This window comes from Acomys minous, assembly GCF_964271855.1.
Source record: "Acomys minous genome assembly, chromosome: 16".
Taxonomy (NCBI): domain Eukaryota; kingdom Metazoa; phylum Chordata; class Mammalia; order Rodentia; family Muridae; genus Acomys; species Acomys minous.
In genome coordinates, this window is record NC_140498.1 from 22,744,805 (window position 1) to 22,770,643 (window position 25,839).

Here is a 25,839-nt window from a genome sequence, read left to right on the forward strand (position 1 = left end):
GAGGTGCTTTTCCTGTGTTATTGTGTTAGGAGGCATGGGGATTCATTAATAAGGAAAAGAGAGAGAGAGAGAGAGAGAGAGAGAGAGAGAGAGAGAGAGAGAGGGAGAGAGAGTTAGATTATTAGGTCACTTTCTCAATACAACTGAGGGGAGGGAGAGACAGATTGGGAGCAAGGAACTTGAAAGGACATTTGTTTGATAATCCACTCCCTGACAGACATCTTTTGACAGGGAGATCAAAGGCTAAAAGGAAACTTGCCTGCCAAGGCTTCTGATAGATAAGGGTCTGGAGGTTCTTCAGGGATTTTGCTCTTCCCTAAATAGCCAGCGTCCATCTCTCTGAGATGGAAGTTTTCTTCTCAAGTGTGAGGATATGATCCAGATCATAGTAATTGCTGATAGGAAAAAAATTCTAATTTCCTACGAAAGATTAAATGCAAGCACTTCCGTCTGTGTTTTTGAAATTCTGACTGGCAGCAATCATTCATGTGTAGAAATGTATTAATCGATGCTCCTGGTTAGCACTTTCGGTAAAAATGGCTCCTCTGACAAGTTAACCAAGTAGGGAGCAGTACAGCCTGTCCCTGACACCTGAGGGTGGCCGATGGCATGGTTGTGAAGACTTCACCTGGCTTATATGCAGATTAATTGTAAGTCACATATCTATTGGGAAAAAGAAGCAGTGACATCAGAAGAAATCAGAATATAAATGGAGAGAAATATGGACAGAAGCTCAGTATGACACAGCAAAATTAGCCGCTGACAGCATGGCCGGCCAGCAGATTTTCCTGAAAATTGCAGGCTGCATATGTTTCCAACTGTGCCAGTTACATGCTTATCGTCTTTTCCCTCCCTCTCCCCCTCTCTCATGTCCTTCTTCTCTCCTTCCTTCTGCTCTCTCCCTCCCTCCCTCCCTCCCTCCCTCCCTCCCTCCCTCCCTCCCTCCCTTCTGTCTTTCAGTTAATATAGGGTCTCATGAAGTCAGGGTAGCTTCAAACTCCCTATCTAAGGGTGGCCTCGAACTCCCAAATATTTTGCCTTTACCTCCCAAATGCTGGGATTATAGGCACAAATCACAGTTTTCTTTTTAACTTTGCAGATAGAGGATTGAAGGCAGATTAGGTAGGCATTCCAACACTGGCCTGTATTTCCTCACCATTATATATTTCTCATCTTGGAGACAGGGTCTTGTGAAGTGTTCCAGGATGCCCTTAAGTTCTGTCTACAGCCTAGGCAGTCCTTTAACTTGTAATACTCCTGCCTGAACCTCCAGATATTTGAGAATACAGACCTGTGGCTGCAAGTTTAGCCTCTGTGGTGTCTTCTGTAGCCATTGCACGCCATTTTTTGAGAGAAAGCAGCCACAGGCTTTGCACAGACGGTACGGCCATTAAAACTTTGTTTATGTGTATTGAAATTTGAGTTTCCTATCATTTTTATGTGTCACCACTTCTTTTCAATAATTTAAACATATAAAAGCATTCATATCTTTCCTGCAAAAACAGAAGGTTTCGCTAAGTTTCACTCCCAGGAGCCATGCTTGTTTGTAGAATATTTTGTGTAGTGTTTTGCGATTCTCAGCCACGATCCTCCTATATCAAATATGGTTCTATTATGGACAATATTTATGCTCTGCCCTGAATTTAGTATAGTATTTAGGTTCTTTCACGCCACCACCTAGGAAAACAGTACTATTATTCATCCATATTTTCAGAGGCAGAAACTAGATATCTTCTGTATTAAATAACTTGGCCGTAGTTATACCTCTAGGAAGACAGAGTGCTAGGATTTGCATTTGGCCTCTTGGTGACTAGAGCCTTATAGCTTTCGAAGGTGATAGAGTGTGAATGAATGGTGTGGTGTCACCCTTAAGGTCTGTGGGAAGTACCATTCACACCCTTTAGTCAGCAGACTCATGGATCTGTCACCATTCCCCAGGAACTGTCGCTTGTCTGCCTTTCACAGCTGCTGAATTCTCAGGAATGCTCAGCCAGTTGCTCAGAAAACTTTCTACTTTACCACAACACCAAGGGGGAGGGGGGTATTTTCCAGTGGTCTACGGAAGATTTGGGTATTGTGATTTATCTTCCACAAAGCACCCTCCTTGTTAGGACGTGGTGATTGGGAAAGAATTTCCCAATTCTCTCAGGGGAAGCAAAAAAAATCTATAGAATTTAATACAGTTTGTACACAGGCAGCTGTCACTTGGAGCTAAAATTTCTCCCGCAACTTTAAATGCATAATAAGTGCATGTAATTGGACGAGAGTGGCAGAAAACTTAGAAATCTGGTCACATCACTCTCTGGCTTCAATTCCTGCAGTGGCTTTTGTTCTACACTTAAAATCAAAACCTGCCATCTATAATGACCTCCAGGGTCCTACACCAACAGTCCTTTGCTTACCTGTCTGGCATCATTTATCCTAACATCCCACTAAGCTTTTGTTTCCCCCACTGACCTTGTTCCTTCTGCACCTGTGGTCATGCTTTGATGACCTTGCCTCTCAGTCTCTTCTTGTGTTTTAGGTCCCAGCTCCCACCTTTATTCCTCAGAGCCATCTTTCTGAAGCACACTAATTTATTGCAATGTCCTGCCTCATCTCCCCCAATCCTTGCCTCGCCCAGAAGCATTTGATTTTAGCCATAGTACATACTACTATTTAAGATAATATTTGGAGTGTGGGGAAAAAGGCTCGTTAGAGTGCTTGACTTGTAAACGTGGGATTTGAGTTTTATCCCCAGAACCCACGTTGGTAAAGGAGCTTGGTGCCATGTGCTTGTAATCTCAGCACTGGGGATACAGAGACAGGCAGATCCCTGGGGTTTCCTGGCAACCAAGCCTAAGCTAATTGATGAGCTCCAGCCCGGGGAGAGACCCTTTCCCAAAGAACAAAGTAGGGCACCTGAGGGACACACCTGACATTGTCCTCTGCCCTACACACACACACACAGAAACACAGCCACACACACACACACACACACACACACAGCCACACACAGCCACACACACACACAGCCACACACACACACACACAGCCACACACACACACAGCCACACACACACACACACACACACACATACACACACACATACAGCCACACACACACACACACACACACACACATACACACACACATACAGCCACACACACACACACAGCCACACACACACACACACATACACACACACATACACACACACACACACACACACACACACACACACACACACAGACACCATGCTCATGCACACTTGAAAACAATCTTAGCAATTTGTGACTTTATTTAATTGGTTATATGTACATTCTAGTCCTATGCCAGAATCTAGGAATGATGCCTTTGTCTCATGTGTTCACCTCTCTGTCTTGAAAGCCTATTGCAGATACCTAGGGTTTATTTAATAAAGAAGACTGACTGTTCTGGAAAAGCATGTACTCGTTCCTGCATTCTTGGCTAGTTTTAGGCTTTGTCTGGCCTTAGATGATGCACATAGCAGCAGAGGTCTTCTTGGTAAACAAATATCAACTTGGATTTATTTTGCTTTCTTGTCCAAGCCTCAAATTCATTGTTAATTTGAAACCAGTTGACAAATTTTAGATTTCTCAACTAAGTCTATAAAAAAATTAACATTTTATTGTACAATAAACTATTGATTTATATGAGCTCAGAAGGTTTGTACTTTATTCAGAATGTATATTCAATGGAGGCAGCACAGCTTTCACCTGGGGTATAGCATATTTAGATAAAAACTAAATATACTCAAACTGGTTGTCTCATCTATATCTGGGTATAAATAAGGCACATTAAAATTAGCATTCTGTTAAAAATGAACAAAATGTGGGACACAGCTATAAACAGGGAGTTGCATCACCTCCAGTGTGGGAATGATGGAGGCACAGTGGGCTGGGTCGGGGGGAGGGGGAGCTGCAGCTTCCTTAGAGTGTGAAGGTATCATATCAAAGCTCTTAAGGGTCTGAGCTTTCACTGGTGTTTGGTAGAGAGCACATGAGAATGCTGTTGCTAAAGGAATGTTAAACAGAGAGACATGGTCCAATAATCTAGTTCCCGCATGGTCTCTGCGTCACTGGTAACTCTCTCTAACTTACTTCGTGCAATAAGCCACGCAGGAAGCGCCCGGAGCAATAGATCAGCAGTTAAGAGAACATGATAGTCTTCCAAAGGACTAAGGGTCATTCCCAGTACCCTTATCAGGTAGCTAACAATCACCTCTAATTCCAGTTTCAGGGGATCCAACGTCCTCTGCCCTCCACAGTTACTTTACGCTTAGAATATAGTGCAGACAAAGCATAGTATCAACAGAGTCACTATTTACATGATTTCCTGGTTTTCTTCTTGTAGGTGTGATAAAACCCTCTGACCAAAAGGAACTTACGAAAGACAAGGCTTAATGTGGCTTACACTGTCAATCATTAAGGAAGTCAAGTCAGGAGCCTAAGACAGGAACCTGACACAGAAGCCACAAAGGAACACTGACTGCTTCTTCACTGTGGCTCATACCCAACTGGCGTCCTTACACAGCCCTCAACCAGGGAATGGTGTCTTCCACAGTGAGCTGGGCCCTCATGTATCAGGTAACAATCAGGACAATGCCCCTCACATTGAGTAAATCCATCATTTGAGGCTTTTCCCAGGTGGATCTAGACTGTGTCCAGTTAAGAGTTAAATTTGATCAAGACAGGTGACACTAAATATCACTGACTTTGAACTTGGTACTCCCTTGATCAAAATCTGTCTACTGACTCAAGGAACGAATATTTAAACGAATAACAGGAGACCCATGGTCCTTTCCTCTTTCTGTCAGTCTGTATGTTTCCCTGAGCAGGTTGCCTGATATTTGTAGGACTGATCACAGAACATGTTGATGGAGTTGGTGAGATTATTATATAGACAAGTATTTCCTGAGCATCTACACTCACAAAACACACTCCTCGTAAGGTTAGTCCATTGGCATCTATTTGAGGAAACACCTGCCTCATGCACTGGAGATTATACAAAAGTGTAAGATTATGAAGGCAAGAATAATCAGGAGTACATATCCTTATCAAGACAGCAGCGTTTAGTCCTTGCATGGTGAAAAATTTCAGTAAGATGAAGAGACAGTAAAATGCGTTTCTGAAAAAAAAATGTCATTAGAAAAACTTCGAAATGCATTTAGCCTGGAGAGTATTGGGTGATGTCGCTTACGGTCTAGTGTTGAACAATGCAGATAATGGTTTTACATAACATACTTTATTAGAGTTAGGTTTACTGCCTGAGCCTATTGCATGGAGGATCGGAAACAAAACAGAACCAGTTATCTAACTAGATGAATTACCAGAATTTTTTTTCACATAATACTTTCAGTGGATTTCTCTGAGCTCACCAGGTTGTTAATACCAGACATTCAAAAGATACTCACATTTGAAGAGTCCATGGATGGGCCAAATTGTGTCCTGCAGCACCAAACTGCTCAGCCAGTGTCTTAGTGTTCTGTCTCCTCTATCTCATCTCAAACAAAACTTCTCTTGAGGTAAAGAAGATGTCCCTTTGCAGATACAACCTCATTTCTACATACATCAGCCAAGGTTGAAGAACTCTTCTTCAAAGACATCTCCATGAGAAAGTGTCCTGACAGGATTCTGGTTGACCCAACTTGAACGTATGACCATCACAGAGCCAATCGTTGAGGCCAGTGGTATTGGGTATGCTAGTTGGCTAAACCAGTGTTAATATGAATGGCCTTGTGAACATGAGCATGGCTGTCCCATTTGTGTTATCTTGCACACATTCTTCTTGGAAAGGAAAGACATCATTTTTAGTACAAAGAACCCATTGATGCCATGGTATCAATGCTAGTAAATTGATACCAGCTCCATCTTCCAGGAAAAAAACCTGAGATTTGAAAGAGGCTAGAGATCCTTGAACAAGATCAGACACACAGAGAAATAATGGATCTAGGATCTAAGTCTTAGCCTGAAGAAATTTGTGTAACCACTAGGCTTTCTTGTGATTATTCTCTGTGGTTTCATTTCATGTTTCCTCAAGTAGTATTTAAGTATTCCCCTCTCTTATATAAGGTGTGTGTGTGTGTGTGTGTGTGTGTGTGTGTGTGTGTGTGTGTGTGTGTTTGGACAGTTGGCTAACCATGCATCTCATTCTCATTGGAGAAGCACAAGATGCCTGGAAGTTAATTTTGCACTCCGACGTCATCTGAGGCACAAGTGTATGAGCTAAGCTCCAGTCTGCCCTCACCCAGACTCCTGAAACAGGGTGAAGACCCTCTGAGGCTCCCGTCACTCCATATAGGTGGTTACACTAAGGTTGTATTTTGAGAATTTCATGGACAATTTCTGGTCATGGATTCACTGTCCAGGCTGGCCATAGCAAGATGTGGATATTGTGTGCTTGGGTGCTGCTCCTGATGACGTTATGACTGAGTCTGTTGCCCTGATCATTGGACAACTTCCCAACAGCTTTTTCGTGAATGTTTTTCTACTTAAATTGACCAGAGTTTCTGGAAGCTGAGAACCCTATCCTTATAGAGCAGAGGAGAACAGCTTGATGGCTTTTCCTCTCTTCTGATGCTAAGGATACTGAACCTTTGTGAATAAGGTTGATAGTGCACATGGTCTTCACAGCTCTGTCTGCCTCTCCTTTCTCCTTTACTGCTGTCTCGTTTCTGAGGATGACATTCAGAGCAGACAAAGGTGCTGCAGTGGTCATCCCACTGGCTGAGGCTCTCATTGCTGGTGAGATAAGGTACTTCATTGAGTTCTATTTATGGCTTACCTTCCTTCTGGGAGTCCCTGTTTTCTTTCGCACTCACAACTCCTTCGTTCTCCCTGAAAGTGTTTTTTCAAAACTTGCTATCAAGAGTAACTTTGATTCTGACTTCAAGTTCAAATACAAATGCATAGCACAGCAAGAACAGATCTGGCCTTGAATGCATTCATGAACTCAACCCCAAGCTCATTATGAAGGATGTGACTTGCATCAGTGGCCAGCTTTCCCTCTAGGGAATTAGAATGGATGCCCTTTTAGATAGAAGTTTGCTCCCAATAAACCGTAGGAGCTTTAAGCCCAAGCCTCTAAAAGATGTACTGTCCCAACCAACTTTGTAAGGGACTTGACCTGAAATGGAGTATTTATTAGGTGTTCACTGAAGTAAAACTGCTTAGTTCAGGGGAGCTGTTTCAGACAATGGAAGCTAGTAGCACAGGCAGGGCAGAGCTGTTTTAAGGAGAGAGTTTGTGGGCACATCTGTGTTTCAGCTTTCCTGCTGAGACTATCCTCCCCTAGGTTTGGGCATTCTAAAATCCAGCTTTAACTGGGACCCATCAACACAAGTTAATGGGTATTTGGTTGTTGTTGTTTTTTAAGAAAATGATTAAAAGTAGTCCTCGGGGTATTTAAAGACATTATTCTTTGAGGATACAGATCACTACCTCAGCTTCCACATTAGCATTTCAATATAAAACTTGATATTTGTTTTTCCCCCCCACTTCACTTTTCTGTTTTCTACGAACAAAAGAGGATGAGGTATGTGTAGAAAAGAGCAAACTTAAATAGACACCTTACACTACTGAATGGAGAAATTATTGTCTAGTTCATGCAAATGACGATTCCAAATTATACCCAGACACCTGGCTTTTTCTTTCTAATGTTAACAATAGAATCAAGAAATCTGTAGCCTTATGATCAACAAAAGGATATAATGTTTCAAGTTAGCTATCTAAGATATGAACATTAAGAAATAGTCACTAGGGCTGGAGTGATGGCTCAGTGGTTAAGAGCACTGCCTATTCTTTGAGAAGATTCAAGACCCATTCCCAGCATAAACGTGGTGGCTCACAAACATCTATAACTCCAGTTCTAGGAGATCTGGTGTCCTTTTCTGGCATCCATAGACACCAGGCATGTGTGTACCATGCACAGGCATGATGCATGTGCACAAACACACACATGCATGCACACATACACACACAAGCATGCATGCATGCAACACATATAATATAAATAATCTCTAAAAAAGAGAAACATTTGCTGATTATCTATAATAGATTAGATACAGTACTAGACACTGGGATTATAAATGAGAATAAATTTTATCTCTGACTTAAGGGATCTCTTAGGTCAAAAGGCAAGAATATATCTGGGCTTGATTTAAATGCAATTCTGTTAGCTTCCAGTTATTCAACATTCATCTTACGAAAAGATCACATATCACCTCATTTCATCCTAGCTAGGACCCTGGCAGAAGATCCACCCTTATGTTCACCTTCTGCCTAAGGAAGCTGAGACTTCTAAAACATAAGTCCCTTCATCCGTGTGAAAGAGAAACCTAGGGTGTGTGTGTGTGTGTGTGTGTGTGTGTGTGTGTGTGTGTGTGTGGTGTATTTTCTGTCTATTAAAGTATTGTTAAGGTAAAAAAAAATAGATGTAGCTCAATAAATTTAAAAAAGAGGGGTTGTAGGCTGGAGAGATTGTTCAGCAGTTAAGAGTACTTGTTGTTCTTGTAGAGGACTCAGGTTCTGCATCACTGCGTTTCAGGGGTTCCCATATACTCCTCTAACATATGTAGACACCCAAAAAAAATATGTGGTGTACATACATGTAGACAAAACACTCACCCACATAAAATTGTGCTTTTAAGAATTTATTCTTCTCTTATACATTACATTCTTCTCACAATTTCTTCTTCTTCCCCACCTCCCAGCACCACCAGCTCTACACCCCTCAGATAGAGTGCTCTTTCATTTCTCTTCAGAAAAGAATAGGCCTACTAGAGATGTCAACTGAATATGACATAAGAAGTTACGGTAACACTGGGCAGAAATCCTCATATCAATAGTGGATGAGGTAACCCAGTAGGAGGAAAAGAAAAGGATCACAGGAACAAGTCAGAGACACAGAGACAGCCCCAATACACGCTCTCCCTCCCCTCCTCTCTCTCATCTCACAAGAACACTAAGCTACACAGCCATAACATATGTACAGAGTATATAGTACAGACCCATGTAAGCTCCATGATTGCATATAATAATTTTTAAATATATTTTTTAGAGGTCTGCTGCTTTCTGGGAGCTTGTTTTTTTGTAAAGAGATATCAGGTAAGGATGCAAAATGTTTCAATGTTACAGAGATTAACATCAAACAAAATGAAAAGGGATAAAGTATAAGACTCCAAAGACAAAAACAACATCTGTTCAGAAAAATGAAATTTGAGATGTTTTGAATGGTAGAATTGGTTCTTTGGGCAGAGATGAGAGTCTAACAACACCAAAAACCTAGACATTCTTTTTAAGCAAACCAGGTTATAAAATGTTCACTAATTTTTATTCCTATTCCCTGGGGTCATAATGACATTATGCAATGTACTTATTGAAGCTGAGGTTGTAGGAGAGCAGGCCAGGGAGTCCGGAACAAGCAATGTTCATTCCTGTTCTATGTGTGGTGAGGTAGCCAACGGCAGTGACAAATAAGTCATCCAGGACCAAACAAAAAATAGAGCCCTTTTATTCTCCATTCCTAAGCATGATTGCTCTTAAATATGACACCATTACCCTCATTTGTAGTAAGTCTTCAGGTTGGGAGTCACTCTGTGTATGCCAAGGTATTTTCCTAACCTAGTAATCCCATTCCTCCCCAGTGAGATAGTAGGTTTCTGATTCAACAGTGGAGAATTTCAAAGATCACCTGAAGGTTTGCATGTCATCTCTGAGAAATCCATCACAAAAACTCATCTTCCTAAGATAAGTAACAAGGAAAACCCAAGGGATGATGCTTAAGTCTCACTTAGAAGGGGAAATAGAATAGACAGAAGGAGTGGTTGAACATAGGGACAAGGTAGGGGAGAGAACACAGAGAGAAATAAGGGTAGAGATCAGATGTGGGGAAAGCAAGGGCAGGAGGACAGGAGGCCTGTGGAGAAAAGAAAAACTGTGAGCAGGGGCATCTCAGAGACAAGCTGGAGACCTATGTTGGGTAGGATTCTGGGAGGATATGAGGGGAATCCTGGCTGAAATTCCTAGCATCAGGGCCCATGGAGACTGAAGAGGAAACTCTCTAACTAGAAAAGACCTGCGGAATATAATGGAATTTTAAAATGTTTTTATTATTTTAAAGATTCACTGACAATGAGACAGGTTAACTCTTGGCAACACCTAGCCTACCTCCAAAAGGATGATAAGCATCAAAGAAGCTCCTTATAGAGATGACTTAAAATGTGGCAAACAAGCCACTGGGAAAAATGTCCTCATTTCTACCACAGACAGAATTCTGCCTAAAAAAAGGCATACTTGGATGCAGACAGAGTTGACAGGCAAACTCTGCCAAGACAGGATAAGGAAGTCCTCAATAGTTCCTGCCTCACAAATATGTCTGTCAGATATTCTGGGCCAGAAGGCTGAAGATGCTGCTACAATGATATGGAGAGTTTTGGGTGGTTATTCAGGTAGCAAACTGTTTTTGTCATCTTCTCATTTGGAAAGCTACTAGCCTGCTCTCCTGGTATACTCAGGTAATCTAGTTTATTCCTTCTCAAGTCTCTGATGGGGTTTAAGACCAGATAGTTAGTTGAGTTTTACAATTAAGCTTAGTTGTTTAGATGTCTTTAGGTCTAGATAGATGTTTTAAGTTAATAATGTTTAGATATAATAGATGTTGATTTACACTCAGAATTTTAGATGCATCAAGATACGAAAGATGTTTTCTTCAAGGCTGCCAAATAGAAATACCTAAAACACTAAGAATGTAATATTTATATAATTCCTGATTGTGTCATGGTTCTCCTTGCTGTAGGTAGTTTATTGTGCATATGTGTAATAATATAAATGTATATGTAAAAAAATTAAAAATAATAATAAAAAGAAAAGACCTCTAGTGGCAGGACAAGAACACCAACTCACTTACAAGAACTTTGGTCCAAAGTTTACCCTGCCCACAAGATGTGCAGGTATAAAGATAGAGCAGAGAGAGTAGAGATTGGGAGAATGTCCAACCAAGGCCTGGCCCAACCCAAGACCCACTCAATGGAAGATAGCCAACCCTTGACACTATTAATGATACTCTGGTATGCTTGCAGACGGAAGCCTAGCAAAGTTGTTCTCTGAGAGACTCCACACAGAAGTGCCTTGAAATAGATGCTGAGACTCATAGCCAAAGATGGACAAAACGTAGGAAGTCTTGTGGAAAAGTGGGAGGAATGATAAAAGGACCTAGAAGTAACAAGAGCTCCATAAGAAGACCAACAAAGCCAACTAACCAGGGCCCAGTGGGGCTTGTGGAGTCTGAAGCACTAACCAAGGACCATACATGGAGTGGACCTAGGCCCCATACACAGACTGTACCTAGGGCCCATACATACATGTAGCTGATGGGCATCTCAGGTTTTATGTGGGTCTTCTAGTAAGGTGAGTGGAGGCAGTCTCTACCATGGACTCTTTTTGCCTGCTTTTTTATCACTTCCCCCATGGCAGGACTGCATTGCCAGGACACAGGGGAAAAAGATTCATTCAGTCCTGATGTGACTTGATGAGCTGGGGAGGGAGGGTAGGAGGGGCCCCCTTTTCTGAGAGGTAGCGGGGGGAGGGGGAAGAGAAGGTGGAAGAGAGAAAGGGGATGGAACTGGACAGAGAGGAGGGAAGGGGCTAAGGTGAATAATAAATTAATTAATAAAAATTTCAAAACCCAAAGTAATGTTTGTATTTGCATGAGATTCCATTGGCAACTCCTGAGAATTGAGAATACCCTGTAGTGACTGTTTAGATACCATGCCCAACAATCTTCATTTGAGGGAAAATTAAAGGAATATTCACAGCTCTCTCATCACTTAGACATGTAAATATTTATCACGGTTAAATACAATTAAATTTTCTACAATAAGACGTGCATCTTCATGTTCAGGAATGAGCAAGAAGTTGCCAATGTGTGGTCAGTTTCTCCTTTCTGCTTACTGTTTAATGGAAATTCATGATGTGGTACTAGTTTGAGTTGGAATGCCCACTATGGGCTAGGATGTTTAAAAATTTTAACCTTTAGTTATTCGGGGCTGTTTGGGGAGGTTTGGGTGGTACAGACGTTTTGGAGAAAATGTATCACTGGGAATGCAATTTGAGAGTTTATAAACTCGTGCTACCTCCAGTTCACACTCTTTACTTCATGATTGTAGTTGAGGATGGGAGTTCTGAGCCACCATGTTTCAGCCACCATGCCTGCCTGCTGCTGCTGTGCCTTCCCATCATAATGGCCTCTTATCTCCCTGGAACTGTAAGCCCAAATAAGCCCCCTTTTCCATATGTGGCTTTTGTTCATGGTGCTTTATCAGAACAACACAAAAGTGACTAACACAGATTGACATTATCCAAATAGTATTTGGCAAATTGAGGTTTTGATAAGGAAGGGGTAGAATTCCTAATGTGGTCACTGTAACAGTTTCTTCATTTGGGTCAACTTTATAGTTTCTTCAGAACGACCCCTAGATTATTATTTAACCATTGTAAGTTATACCATTCCTTCTCCAGGATCAATGAGGAAGGGTCCTTTTCTTGGCTTGGAAGGGGAAAAAACCTTGACCTTAGACTTGCTGTTTTGATCAATGTTATATGATTTACCAAAAGAAAAAAAAATTCCCAGATTACAAAACATTTAGATTGATTTGAGAGAAAGATGCATTTTTGTGGGGAAAAAAATCTTTGTTTTGAGACAGGGTCTCAGTATGTAGCCTTGGCTGGCCTGAAACTTGCTATGTAGGCCAGGCTGGCCTCAAATCACAGAGATACCCTATGCCTATGCCTCTTCAGTGCTAGGATTAAAAGTTTGTGCCATCATTCCTGGCTCTGCAGTCATTCTTTGGATGAGACATCTTCCTGATAATGTTTTGGATGGACAACCAGGGTGTTTTTACTTGACAAAAAAAGACAGAGAGGATGTGTCTGCACAGTTCATGGCATTCAGCTGGGCCACGCACCATACTTGTAACTATTGCATTGTGGATAGTGATGCCTCAAGATGGTCCTCGAGGGCAGCACTGGGTCTATTTTCATTTTTTCAAGGAGAACTTATTGTTAGCTGCCTCTGAAACATGTTCCCTGAGGTACATGGGCTACTTCGTTGTTGGATGAAGACATATGCTCAGGACCTGTTCAAGGAATTCCCTGAGCATCCAACAAAAGAAATCATAAATGAATGGATGCCTTTTGCATCTCTACTCCCCAGTCACTTCTCACCCTTGGAAGACTATCCAGGGAAAGAAAAAGACCTCAACTCTATTGGGTTTTAATAGAATATGTTAACCAATCAACCATCAAGCAGAATAGCAGCCAGGCAATTAATTAAGGGAGAAACCATGCACAGATTCATCAAAGCCACTATTTTGCTTCCTAATTAGTACTCATAATCACTGTGCTGGGTGTTTTTTTTTCCTACAAATTCATCAAGGTCTGATTTAATTGTCACAAAAATGCCTGAATAGAAAAATTAACATTATGAGACATTCCAGGCACATTGGTTCAGGGCAGAAATAAAGAGGTGTGCCTTCCTTCTTAGGTGAGGGCAATTAAAGTTTCGAAGTTTGGGATGATTTGTATCCTACGGTCTGCATTTCCATGTCATAAATTGGAGTGTTGGTTTGAGGGAGGCCCTATGTTTCCTTTTGTAACGACTGAATGGATCAATTCTTTTCCAATCACAACTGTAGCACGTTAGTTGACATTTGTTAGCTAGTACTGCCTTGATTTTTTCAAAGACTGTTTCTCTCGTTGAATGAGGGTAGCCTGAATCAAATAGATATATTTGAATGACTGACAGGGGAATGTGTAAACTTGTCAGTATGTAAGGTAAACAGAGGCATATGAAAAGGTTTTTTTTTTCTGTTGTTGTTTATTTTGTTTTGTTGTTGGTGGTGATTTCTCTTTGGCCTGGATGAATATAGAAACCTTAAGAAATCACAAATGCTGCCTTTTAAACATCTTCTTCCTCTATCACAGTCTCCTCTTCCCACAGGCATTGACTAGCCTGCTGGTCTTGAGTGCCAAGAAGTCCCGCACCAGGTGGGGAGCAGATGCTTGCCTCTGCTTCCGCTTTCTCCACTCCTGCTGCTTCCTGATCCACAACCCATTCTTTATTCTGAAGCCAAGATAATGTCCAAAATCTAATATGATCACGCCATTCCTTTGCCTGTAGTCTCTGTGCCTTCCCATCACAATTAAGAAAAATCCCAAAGCCTTATGGCTAAAAGGCCATAAATGATATTCTCATTCTTTCTTTCTCTCCTCTCTCTCTCTCTCTCTCTCTCTCTCTCTCTCTCTCTCTCTCTCTCTCTCTCTCCTCTCTATGAATGGGAATGACTTATACCATTGTCCTAACTTCCCACCATCCCTCCTCAAAAACATATATACATGTGTGCACATTCATAATACACACGCACACTCACACTCTCTCACACACAAACCATGTTGAGCTTTAGTCATGAACAGTTGATAAAAGGTGGAAGAAGGAACACAGAGGGCCTGGAAAGGTGCTTTGTTCTGCCTCTGAGTCTCTATACTTCTCAAATATTAGCTGCACAGAATTACATTATTTTAACTTCTTCCATTCAGGAGAGTGTGTTTTCATACCCCTTCTGAATTCTGGAAGCTGACATAGTAGCAAACCTTGTATGTATAGCACGATTTCCTCCAAACATATATACCTGTAGAACATTTCACACCTAATCTAGACCCAGGATGAGAGTAATGGCAATGACAACTACTACTAATAAAACAGGACAATTATACCAATGTGTTATAATAAAATCTATGTGATATATTCTCCAACCTCCCCTCTATTTTATGGATCTATACATTTCTTCCCTGTCATGGTGTGGGATTCTATAGTGGTAAACTGATGTGAGTTGACTGGCACCATGCTACGTCAGCGCTCTCTTGTTGGCAGCACCATTCCTCAGGCTCGGCTCTGAGCTATAGCTGTCATGCTCCACCAGTTGATCTGATAACCATATTGGCTGAGTAGCTAATAGGTCCCATGCACAGTGTGGATGTGTGGCAGAACAGGAGAACTCATATTCTAGTTAGGACAGAGTGTACCGGAGTAAGCTTTCGCCACACTGTTCAGATTTGTATGTGATGTAAAGCTCATCAATTATTTGTGGGATTTGCTGTGTAAGTTTTCAGACACCTGTTGAATAGCACTGTGTGTAAGATCCAGGTTAAACTGGCTTTACAAAGAAATTCCTAAGCCCATTCCCAGAGATTAGGATTCAGGTCTCTCTGGATCAAGAAAGAAAATGGTCAGGCTATATCTGTCTTTCATCCCATTGTTTAGCTTTCTCCTCTTGTTGCAGACATTTTCCTCTATTCAACTAGAGACAGTGATGAACTTCATGTTGATCAATATTCTAGTCCCATAAAACAGAGAATTCCACTCTCATTGTTTCCAAAACAAATAACCAGAGTGGGAAATGGAGTTGTGCTGGTTAGGTTTAACTGTCAACTTGACATGACCTAGAATTGTGTGGAAAGAGAATCTCAATGGAGCAATTATCTATGTCAGCTGGCCAGGGTACTTGTCTGTAGGGGAAGATTATCTTGATTATTAACTGATATAGGAGGATGAAGCCCACTGTTGTCAGCACCATCCCCTAGGCTGGACCCTAAACTGTATGTGTTAAGAAAGCTAGCATAAAATATGCCAGCATCCATGTGTTTATCTTCTCTGTCCTTGGATACAAGTATGACTTAAGTTCTTATCTTGATTTCTCCATAATAATGGCTGTAGCCTGGATTGTAAGTCAAATAAATCCTTCCTTTCCTAAGTTACTTGTTAGGGCGTTTCACAACAACAACAAAAATGAGATTAGGAAACAACTAACATTTTTAAACACATCAACAAATTTAATTAGGCACACAGGGAAACGTGGCATATTTAATAATAGACAAATACAAACTATAATGCTAAATATATAAAAAGGAATTAGGCAGTGAAACCCTCAACAATTTGATAGACCATGTGAATGCTTCTTTTGTGGTTCTGCCGTTAGACTCTTTCTGGCACTAAGTTATGCAATTTTAAGAGGAACCCACTGCAATTATCTTTACTTGGAAAGTTGATCTCGAACGATACTGAATAAACTATACAAGTTTACTCAGCTAATGAGAAGCAGGGCGAGGTTTATAAATCAGCCAGTAAAAGATAATTTTTCATGAATTACTCCCTGGGCTAGGATAAGTACTATGGGGGGGGCAGTGCTTGCCACTTGTGTACCTCAAAAGACAAAGCAACAATAATCCCTATAGCACATCACACAACTCATTGACAGACAAAACAATGGGTCTTAGAGAAGGTATGTATGTGTTTTCTAAAGTGAAGACCCAAGATGTTACAATTAAGGCATAAATCAGAGCACCAAGTGCTTTCTCTTTGGACCCCAGCTGCCTTGCAAAAGAGAAGCATTACATTTCCAAAGGGCTATGTGTGCATAGGGCAAGGTGAAGATGCTCCTAGCCTTCAAACCTTCATCACAAAGCCTTTGGTCCATTGGCAGAATGTGCTGGTCTGAATTAACCATGAAGGGTCTCCAGCACAGTTTGAAGAGGTTACTTCCCAGGACCTGTCCTGAAGTGTCTGTAAAAAGCATTAATGATTGCCTCTTGCTTCCATGGTAACAGAGGGAGTGAGTGGGCCATCTTATGCTCACCAGGGAGTAGTGAATGGCTTGGGCCTTATTTCCCTGAGCAGATACCCAACCAATTGTTGCTATTGTCACTTACCACTTCAGATGGGCCTCTGCCTCCCAGAATAAAACTAGATTGAATTTATATACAAAAGAAGAATCCTTCCAGAGCTTGGCAGAATCCCTTCTTGAAGTTAGCTACTGACGTAATCTGCTCCATAAATGAGAATTTTCCTTTGATGCCTTTGGGAGTTGACAAAGATGGGATTCACTTTTTGTCTCCCCACCTCTCTTTTCCATTAGTCCCCTTCTCTCAGCTGTATTTAATTTACATGTGGCTGAGGAAGCCATCCGCTGATGTAGGTTAGACTCAGGCAAGAAAGTTCTAGAATCTTTCCTCTCCCTCTTTTAAAAACTTTGCTGGGTCTAGGAATCCTGAGGGCAGATATTTCTCCAACAGCTGAGTTCTACTTGAGTCCCACAAAGGTCCTATCTGTAGACCCCTCCTCCAGCTTTCCGCTTTAGGCTCAGAGCATCTAGTCCTACATGGAATATGGCTGCATGTGTCTGCAATGAAGTGACTAGTAACCACCACCAGGTTTGGGTAGAAAAACCAGATCTGATTTTGAATTCTGTGGAGCCTCTGTTGTCTTACCCCCATGAGCCTCCAAGACTTGTCTGTGTCCATTTGATCTGACCTCCTTTGAGCACAAAGGCTGACAGCCAAGTGTCAAGGTGCCACACACATGAAGGGTGGGCTTGTAAATTGCACATGTCATACTGGCCTTAGGAAATTTATGGCATGTCACATTCTTCTTAGTTTCACCCGAGAAAAATATTTCCAAAGGACTAAGTTTGTAAATATCATGGTTTATAGTCTGGGTTCCATCCTGTCCTTTTGTGAATAACCTCTGTTATATTGTTATGCAGTGGTTTGAATGTGCCCCCTTAACTCTGAAGGTAAGGGCATTAATAGGTGGAGTCAGTGTGTGTGTGTGTGTGTGTGTGTGTGTGTGTGTACGCATGTGTATTTGTGTCTGTGATTAGGCTATAAGAACTAATGCTCTCATGAGCAGTACTGATATCGTCATTAAAAAAAGAAAATCTCAGAGAGCCACCTGGCCCTTATGTGCCTTTTACCTTGTAATAACACATTTCTCCCTGTCCTCTCTGAAGAGTGTAGCCACAAGCTTCCATTTTTGAAGGAGAACGGCCATTGCCAGATGTGATGCATACCTGTCCCTTCCATCTCTCCTTACATGAGAGGACCTCTGAACAGTACAATTTGTGCATAAACCATTTCAGTAGACACTGAAGCTGCCAGCATGCTGCGTGTGCCCCTCCTTGTCTCCAGAACAGTGACGCTTCTGCCCTACCTTACTATTAGGTGCTTAGTTGCAGCAACATGAATAGATTAAAGCATGTTATATTCTTCCAGATACAACCTCCAAGGAGAACACTTTAAAAACATCACTTACCTCAACAGTAATAATGGTAACATCATTTTGAAATAAGACCATGTTAAGCTATAAAGTATGAACATTTGAGATTAACTTCCTTTCCTCATTTAGAACCAATTCCTTGTGAAAACAGCCTGTGGAAAGATTGATGGCTGGAAACATCTCATGGGAAGATTTATTCTTAAAGTTCAGGGTTGTGCAGATGCTGACAAAGCCACATTACTATTTCTGAAGAAGAATTCTGCTTGTTGCAAAGGAGTTTCTGGTATGAATAAATCTATATTCTGTAAGAGGTGACAATGTTGGTCTATACTATAGCTTTATTTTATATGGCCACATTCACACAAAACCCTGCCAACTGATGGGGTTATCAGCTGTCATAAGCAATAAATGTAGCTTTCTTTCATCCAGCATTAGGTAATTTTTGAGAACTTTCTGCATGCTAGGACTTGGCCTCTACCCTAGTAGACCTGAAACACTGACCATGACAAAGAATCTTGCTCTTCTGCATCAGGGGAATGAATGATGGATGTATGATGACACCGGAATCCTAAGCTCTGTCTTTTCCCCCTCAAATTGTAGAAAGGAATTTGTAGATGGTATCAAGTTGAAAACTTCAATACAGAGAAGTTGTCCTATCAAGGTTACTGGAATTATTAGTAGGATATATGACAATAGAAATGATGGGTTGGTATGGTTTGAGGAATGTGGATGTCTTTTAGAAGCTGAAGGATGTGATGATTCTTCCTGGAACTCTCCACAGTGAGCCCATTCCTCTGACACCTCAATTTTAGACTTCTGAACTCAAGAAAGGTGAAAGAATAAGACCTTGTTGTTTAAAGCCACTGAGTTTATGGCAATGGGTTACAACAGTAATTGGAAACTAATACAAGATCCCATCTTCCCTACATAAGGAAAATCAATGCTGACCCACAGGAATCCAGTGGTATTAACAGGGAGGTGCAGTCTCACTGTGCAGTTGCATCTAATGCTCACAGGGCACTGACCATCTTTTATCCCTATTGACCAAATGCCAACATGGCTTTTAATCTCCATGCCAATCAAAATTGTCCCTGAACCTTTCCAAAACATTTCCTCAGGCAGCATGATTGCCCTGACCAAGGATTGCTGATTTGAGTCACATAAAGTTGCAAGGAGACAGCAGAACGAAATAACTGAAGTCCTGGGGATGTCCCACTCCCTCCAACATCGTCAGACCTGAGTTAAAGCTGAATGACTGAAATAAAGCAGGTCTGTAAAACTCCGCGGAAGGGCGCTGCAGGTATTAAAGCTGTGTCCTTGTGTGTAAAGGTCCTGAGGCAGGACAGGATTTTATTGGAAGAAAAGGTACTTGGAATGGCTGTTGCTTGGACCAAGGAGGGCAACATTGAAATGGAGCCATAAAGGAAGCAAGGTCTTCTCCTCGGGGGCATGGTAAGGAGTATGGCTTTCATTCCAAGACATAAACTGAGGATAACTCCGGGGACAAAGAGAGATGGAAAGAAGACAGGCTTGAAGAGTTTGAGAAAATCGAGTAGGTCTTTGGAAGACTCAGAAGAGCTAGAGTGGGTGATCAAAGTGATACTCCTTGCATATTTCACTTTTATGCACAAAGGATAATGTATTACCTAAAGAATCTAATTCAAAGGGGAGACTAGATGAAAGAGAGAAAGAAAAAGTGAGAAGAAAAAAAAAGAGGAATGCATTGTTCTATTGGAATTTTAAAGATACTCATAAAGTTGCTGAAGGAATTGCCTTAGGTTGCTGAGAGATTGTTTACAAGATACATTTACATCCCTCTCCTTATCTTAGTGTAGTTTCTCCAACCCTTAGGAGCTAGGAAAGGTGTTTTTTTTTTCTTTTTTCTATTCATTTTCCAGAGGAGAAAGCCTGGTGGCAGGGAGAGATTCAAATACCACATCCATTAATTGGTAGATATTAACATCTTAGCAGGCTTTTTTTTTATATTAATTTATTCACTTTACATTCTAATCTGAGCTTTCCCTCCGTCCTCTCCTGTCAACCCCTCCCTCATGCCCCTCCCTTTTCTCCTCAAAGAAGGGGAGACATCAACCTGTATCAAGTTGCAGTAAGACTAGGGTCCATCTTCTTCTCTTGAGGTTAGACAAGGCAGCTCAGTTAGGAGAAAATGGTTAAAAGGCAGATAATAGAGTCAAAGACAGCCCCTGCTCCTGCTGTCAGGAAACCCACATGAGGACCAAGCTGCACATCTGTTACATACATGCAAAAGGACCTAGGTCTGTCTCATGCATGCTTTCTGGTTGGTGGTTCCGACTCTGTGAGCCCCTATGGGCCCAGGTTAGTTGATTCTTTAGGTTTTCTTGTTGTGTTCTTGACCTCTATGGCTCCTTCAATTGTCCTTCCCCGTCTTCCACAATATTCCCTGAGCTCTCCCTAATATTTTACATATTTGAGTCTTTGCATCTGTTTCCATCAGCTTCTAGGTGAAAGCCTCTCAGATGATAGTTATGTTAGCCTTCAGTCTCTAGCATAGCAGAATATTATTAATAGTGTCAAGGGTGGGCTCCTTCTCATCTCATGGGTCTTAAGTTGGGCCAGTCATTGGTGGCTATTTCTCAAATCTCCTCTCCCTTTTTATCCCTGCACATGTCAAAAGCAAGAAAAATCGTGGGTAGAATTACGGCTGGGTTAGTGTTCCCATCCCTCCATTGGAAGTCTTGGCTGGTTACAGGAGGTGGCTGTTTTAGGGTCCATATCCCCCATTGCTAGGACATCTTAGCTAGCGTCACCTTCATAGATTCCTGGGAGTGTTCATTGTCCTAGGTTTATAGTTTGTCCTAGAGAGACCCCCACTGACTCCAGTTCTTGCTTCTGTCATCCACTCCACACTTGATCCTCCTGTTCCCCTTCCCATCCCATCGGGCACCTGGTTCCCTTCCTCCATCTACTCTCCCAATGTCTATTTTGTTTTTCTTTCTTAGTGTGATTCAGGCATCCTCCCTTGAGCCTTCTTTGGTCCTTAGCTTCTTTGGGTCTGTGAATTGTATCCTGTACTTTATGGCTAATATCCACTTATAAATGAGTACATACCAAGTCTTTCTGGGTCTAGGTTACCTCATTCAGTATAATCTTTTCTAGTTGTACCTGTTTGCCTGCAAATTCCATGGCGCCATTGTTTTTAAAAGCTGAGCAAATGCTTCATTGTGTAAATGTACCGCATTTTCTTTATCCATTCTTCAGTTGAGGGGCATCTAGGTTATTTCCTGTTTCTGGCTGTTATAAATAAAACTGCTATAGATATAAATGAGTAAGTATCCTGTGGTATCATGGAGTGTATTTTGGGTATATGCCCAGGAGTAGTATAGCTGGGTCATGAGGTAGAACTAGTCCCAATTTTCTGAGAAATAGCCAAATGATTTCCAAAGTGTCTGTACAAGTTTACACTCCCACAAGAAATGGAGGAGTGTTCCCCTTCCTCCACATCCTCACCATCACAAACTGTCACTTGAATTTTTGATCTTAGCCATTCTGACGGGTGTAAGATAGAATCTCAGAGTTGTTTTGATTTTTTAGCAGGTTTTCTTAACTTAACCTTGGGGCTGTTCCTTTGCACTGTGCAAGGTTGCCACTTTGACAGAAAGATGAAGAGTTAGAAACCTTCTCCACAAAGATCTTTCCTTTCAGGTTGCCTCATTTGTTTCTGCCAGTTGTTACAATTGTGTAGAGCTTTAGATTTTTCCTATATAATTTCCGAATTCATATATGTTTAATATTAAAATAAGTCTAGAAAGCTTAGAGCCCCTCTTATGAATGGGAGGGCTAAGGTCCAGCCATGAAGATTTGACTCTGAATACGGGGTTAATCTGTCTCTGTCTCTGTCTCTGTCTCTGTCTCTGTCTCTGTCTCTGTCTCTGTCTCTGTCTCTGTCTCTGTCTCTCTCTCCATTTCTGTCCTTGTCCCATCCTTGTCTGTCTGTCTCTCTGCCTCTCTGTCTTTCTGTCTGTCTCTCCCAGTCTGTCTCTGTCTGTCTGTCTGTCTGTCTGCCCCTCTCTCTCCCTCTCTCCCTCCCTTCCTCTCCCTCTCCCTCTCCCTCCTCCTCCCCCCCCTCTCTCTGCCCCTGTCTCTCCCTGTCTCTCTAAGTTGAGATGCTGCTGTTGGGGGGGTAGGTGAAACCAGGGTAATACACATTAGTTTCATGATCCAAAACTGAGTCATATCCTCTGCCCTCTTTTTCACTCTTTTATTTTGAAAAACATCCTCACTAAATTGCTCTGCTGGCTTTGACCTCAGTATGTACTCTAGGCAAAGCATGAACTGTGATCTTCCTACTACATAACTAACTGGGATCACAGGCCTGTTCCAGTAAGACTAGATGGCTTCAGGGCTCTTTCTGACCTGGACCACCAACCCACAAGATTTTATACTCTACGGCTCACTCCATCAACACCTGTTTTATACAAGCTTCTCACAGTGTAGAGTCCAGGACTGAAGGCTAACACATGTGTTTTTAAGCAGGTAACTTGCTGAGTAATGACTCAAACCTTAGGCATATTCCAGGAAGCTATTATCTTACTGTATTCATCATAACTTTATTGTTCATTCTAGGTGGATTAATATCCCCTCTGCCCTCTGATGGGGCAGTAACATGCTGCTTTAGCTCTGTTATTTTGATATAACTTTGACCATGCATAGTAATGTTTAGTTAATAGAAAATCAAAATGAAAGAACTCCCGGGACCTACCTTAAGTGAGCTATTTCTCTTCTAGGGTCGAATCTGAAGCTCTCCCTCCTAATAATGTAAAAGAGTCTATGAATTCTCTGAAGGAGAGGGCGTCTACCATTCTGTTGCCGACCCTGATAACCACAACCACACAATCATAAAACATAATCCCTGTCCTGTTATCTCTTCCTAATTTGAATTCTGCTAAAGTTTCCTTTCCTTTGAAACCAGGAGTGTGGAAAGAGACACCCTCAACTATCTGTCCAGCATCGTGCGGCTTAGCAAACAACCCCGGGGAAGATAGCCGACTAAGGGGTTATTCCCATCTTATGTATTACTGTGCTGTACTGAGTCTCTGAGAAATTAAAGCCAGTTCGCTGAAGCTGCTGCAACTGTGGCAATAGCATGATGCAATCTAAGGGAGAGCCTCTGGCTTTGGGGTTCAGGCTTGACGGAATGCTCCACTGCCGGAGCTCCTCAAGGTGCCCTCCAGTGTATTGGGAACATCTTATCCTAAATACAAAGAAAGGCACTCCACATTTGATTTGCTCCAGTCATTGTTCTGAGTCATAATCATAGCTCCTGTGAAGATAATAGAGGATGATGATCAAGTACAAGAGAGGAGGTGGCAGAAGCCAGACAGAAACAAATTGGAGAAGAAATAGAAGAGCAGGTGTCGCTGGAGCTAAGCAGGCAGCTGTAATGGTAACTGCTAGAGCAGTAGCAACAGGCTAGCACAACACTGCGCATGTGTGCGCACATCACCTGATCTTCATAAGGACTCTCCGTGGTTCACACTGTAGTCAGAACCCAGTAAATAGAAAGGACATCCCAGGCTTAGAAAGGTTAAGTGGTTTAGGCCAAGTCAGACATTAAGCTATAAGCTGACTCTCATGTTCTGATCGAACTCAAGTTCATTTTAACTTGCTGCTGAAGCAATCTGGGATGTAGGTCCTGTGCCAGGCTCCCCATATATCTATCAGCGTTTTCCTAGCATGCAACCCCTCTTTACAGATTTTCCCAGTGGTCAAGAGATAGAGATGGATGTTTTTGTCTTTCTGGAGTTGCTTGTTCAAAGAGTACAGACATCAAAGTAAATGCTAGGGTCTGGGGATATAGCTCAGTTGGTAGAGTCCCTCCCTAGCATGTGTGAGGCCATGTGCTATGTCCCTAGCTCTTCATGTACTGGGTGTGGCAATGCATACCTATAATACAGATACTTGGGAGCTGGAGGCAAGGAATTTGAAGCCAACTGACAATTTAGTGAGCCTGAGTACACTTTGAAATTCATAAATTTGTCTCAGAAAGGAAAGCCAATCCTAGTCTTTGTGCACCAAGATAGCAGCAACTGGCTGTTCAAGATCAGTTATTGTCCCGTCTCACACAAGGCTTTAACTCAAAGCATTTGCCCTTCATTGTTGCATTATGCGATTGGTCACTCAGTCAATAAACACATCATCTTGCCTTGAATTCTTGAACACAAGGGGAAATAGATATAAACACAGACAGATTTATTATAGTCCAATTTAATAAATATGCCAACAAATAAATGCACATTTCGCTGAGAAATAAATATCAATGATGAAAGAAAGCTGACAGTGGAGTAGGTTGTAAGAAATTAACATTAAGTACTTTGAGATGACAGTGACTATAAAACAAAATTGTACCTTGGAGACATCTTGAAACAATTTAACAAATGTGTGCTTTGTACGTGAGAGAACACAAATGACTTCAGGCAGCTTTGATAGAGGACAGGGCCCCCAGAGCCAAGGAGAGTAATTGCTATATTTCTGCCCCATACAACTACAAGAAGACATCTACTACAAACCAAGAACAATGATCTGAGTATGGTTTTTCCAAATTAAATGTGTCTTGCACACCAAATGGAGATCTTGTATAAATTCCCATCAGAAAATGAGTAAGTATAAAAACTGCCTTTTGTCAGCTGGCACAGGAAAAAGAATGGATTTCCAAATTTGACAGACTAGTCTAGAATCTCACCCCCTTAGTGATGTGACCTGATGTGTGTTGGCAAATGCCTCTGGTCCTCAGTGTTAGAAAAGAAAAGATGTGTACCGCATTTGGTTGTCGGTTTCTTACCACATGGCACAACAAAAGAAAAACCCAACAAATCTTAGATCCCTTAAGACACTCATTTTCAACAACTGTTTACTCAGTATCCACCATGTGCCGTGGAGTTCTGGGTCCTTTTAGCGTAATAAATGTTCTTATCCTTCAGGAAACTGACATTGTAGCACAGAGAAACAGGTAAATGTGATAAACAGATATACTATCTAGAACACTGTGTTGCTAAAACATGATACACACACACACACACACACACACACACACACACACATTATTGGATTGTACAGTTTTAAAGAGAAGATCAAGGTATGCTTCATAGACAAGCAGGCATTTTTGCACACTTTCCAGATTTAGCAAAGAAAAATAACATGTAATTTTGCATAAACGAATTTTTGTCATAAAGGTACCCCAAATTAAATGCACTCAATTGTGTGGCTCATGTTATTAACTGATTGAAATGTAGGTGAATGCCCTCTAGTTTTACTCTATAAATCCTACAATTTCTACATTTATAAGTACTTGGTATAGAGGGAGAAGAATCATTCTGGTGGCATGGGGGTGTGGGCAGTGCGACACTGGAGGCTAGCTCCCATGGGGCTGAGGAAGCACTTCTGTTTTTCCTCTGAGTCATGTAGGGAATGACTACAGTGTTTTGAGCAGAGCTGACATAATGTGACGTATTCTGGATGCCCACTGAGAGTTGACTATAGGAGGGATCAAGCAGAGAAGCCAGTTGGAAAGAATCACAGTCACCAGGCAAGATGTGATGATGGTCAGAGCAGGCTTGTAGCTGCAACACTAGAAGAGGTCAGATTCTATATATCTTAGGGACAAAATGTTCGGGTCTTGGGAGAAAGTGAGTTAGAAAGGATTGTAACATTTGTGGCTTGAGCGATTGGAAGAACTGAGTTGCCCTAATGGA

General features: G+C 41.6%; 1 long non-coding RNA gene across 1 annotated transcript in view; it reads right to left on the reverse strand.

Annotated features, from left to right (window-relative positions):
* Positions 1-819: 819 nt before the first annotated feature.
* Positions 820-25,839, reverse strand: part of LOC311585807 — a 948,711-nt gene continuing 923,691 nt past the window's right edge. The window contains exon 3 of the long non-coding RNA XR_014775355.1: positions 820-834. This is a non-coding gene — a long non-coding RNA (uncharacterized lncRNA). The remainder of the gene's footprint in view (positions 835-25,839) is intronic.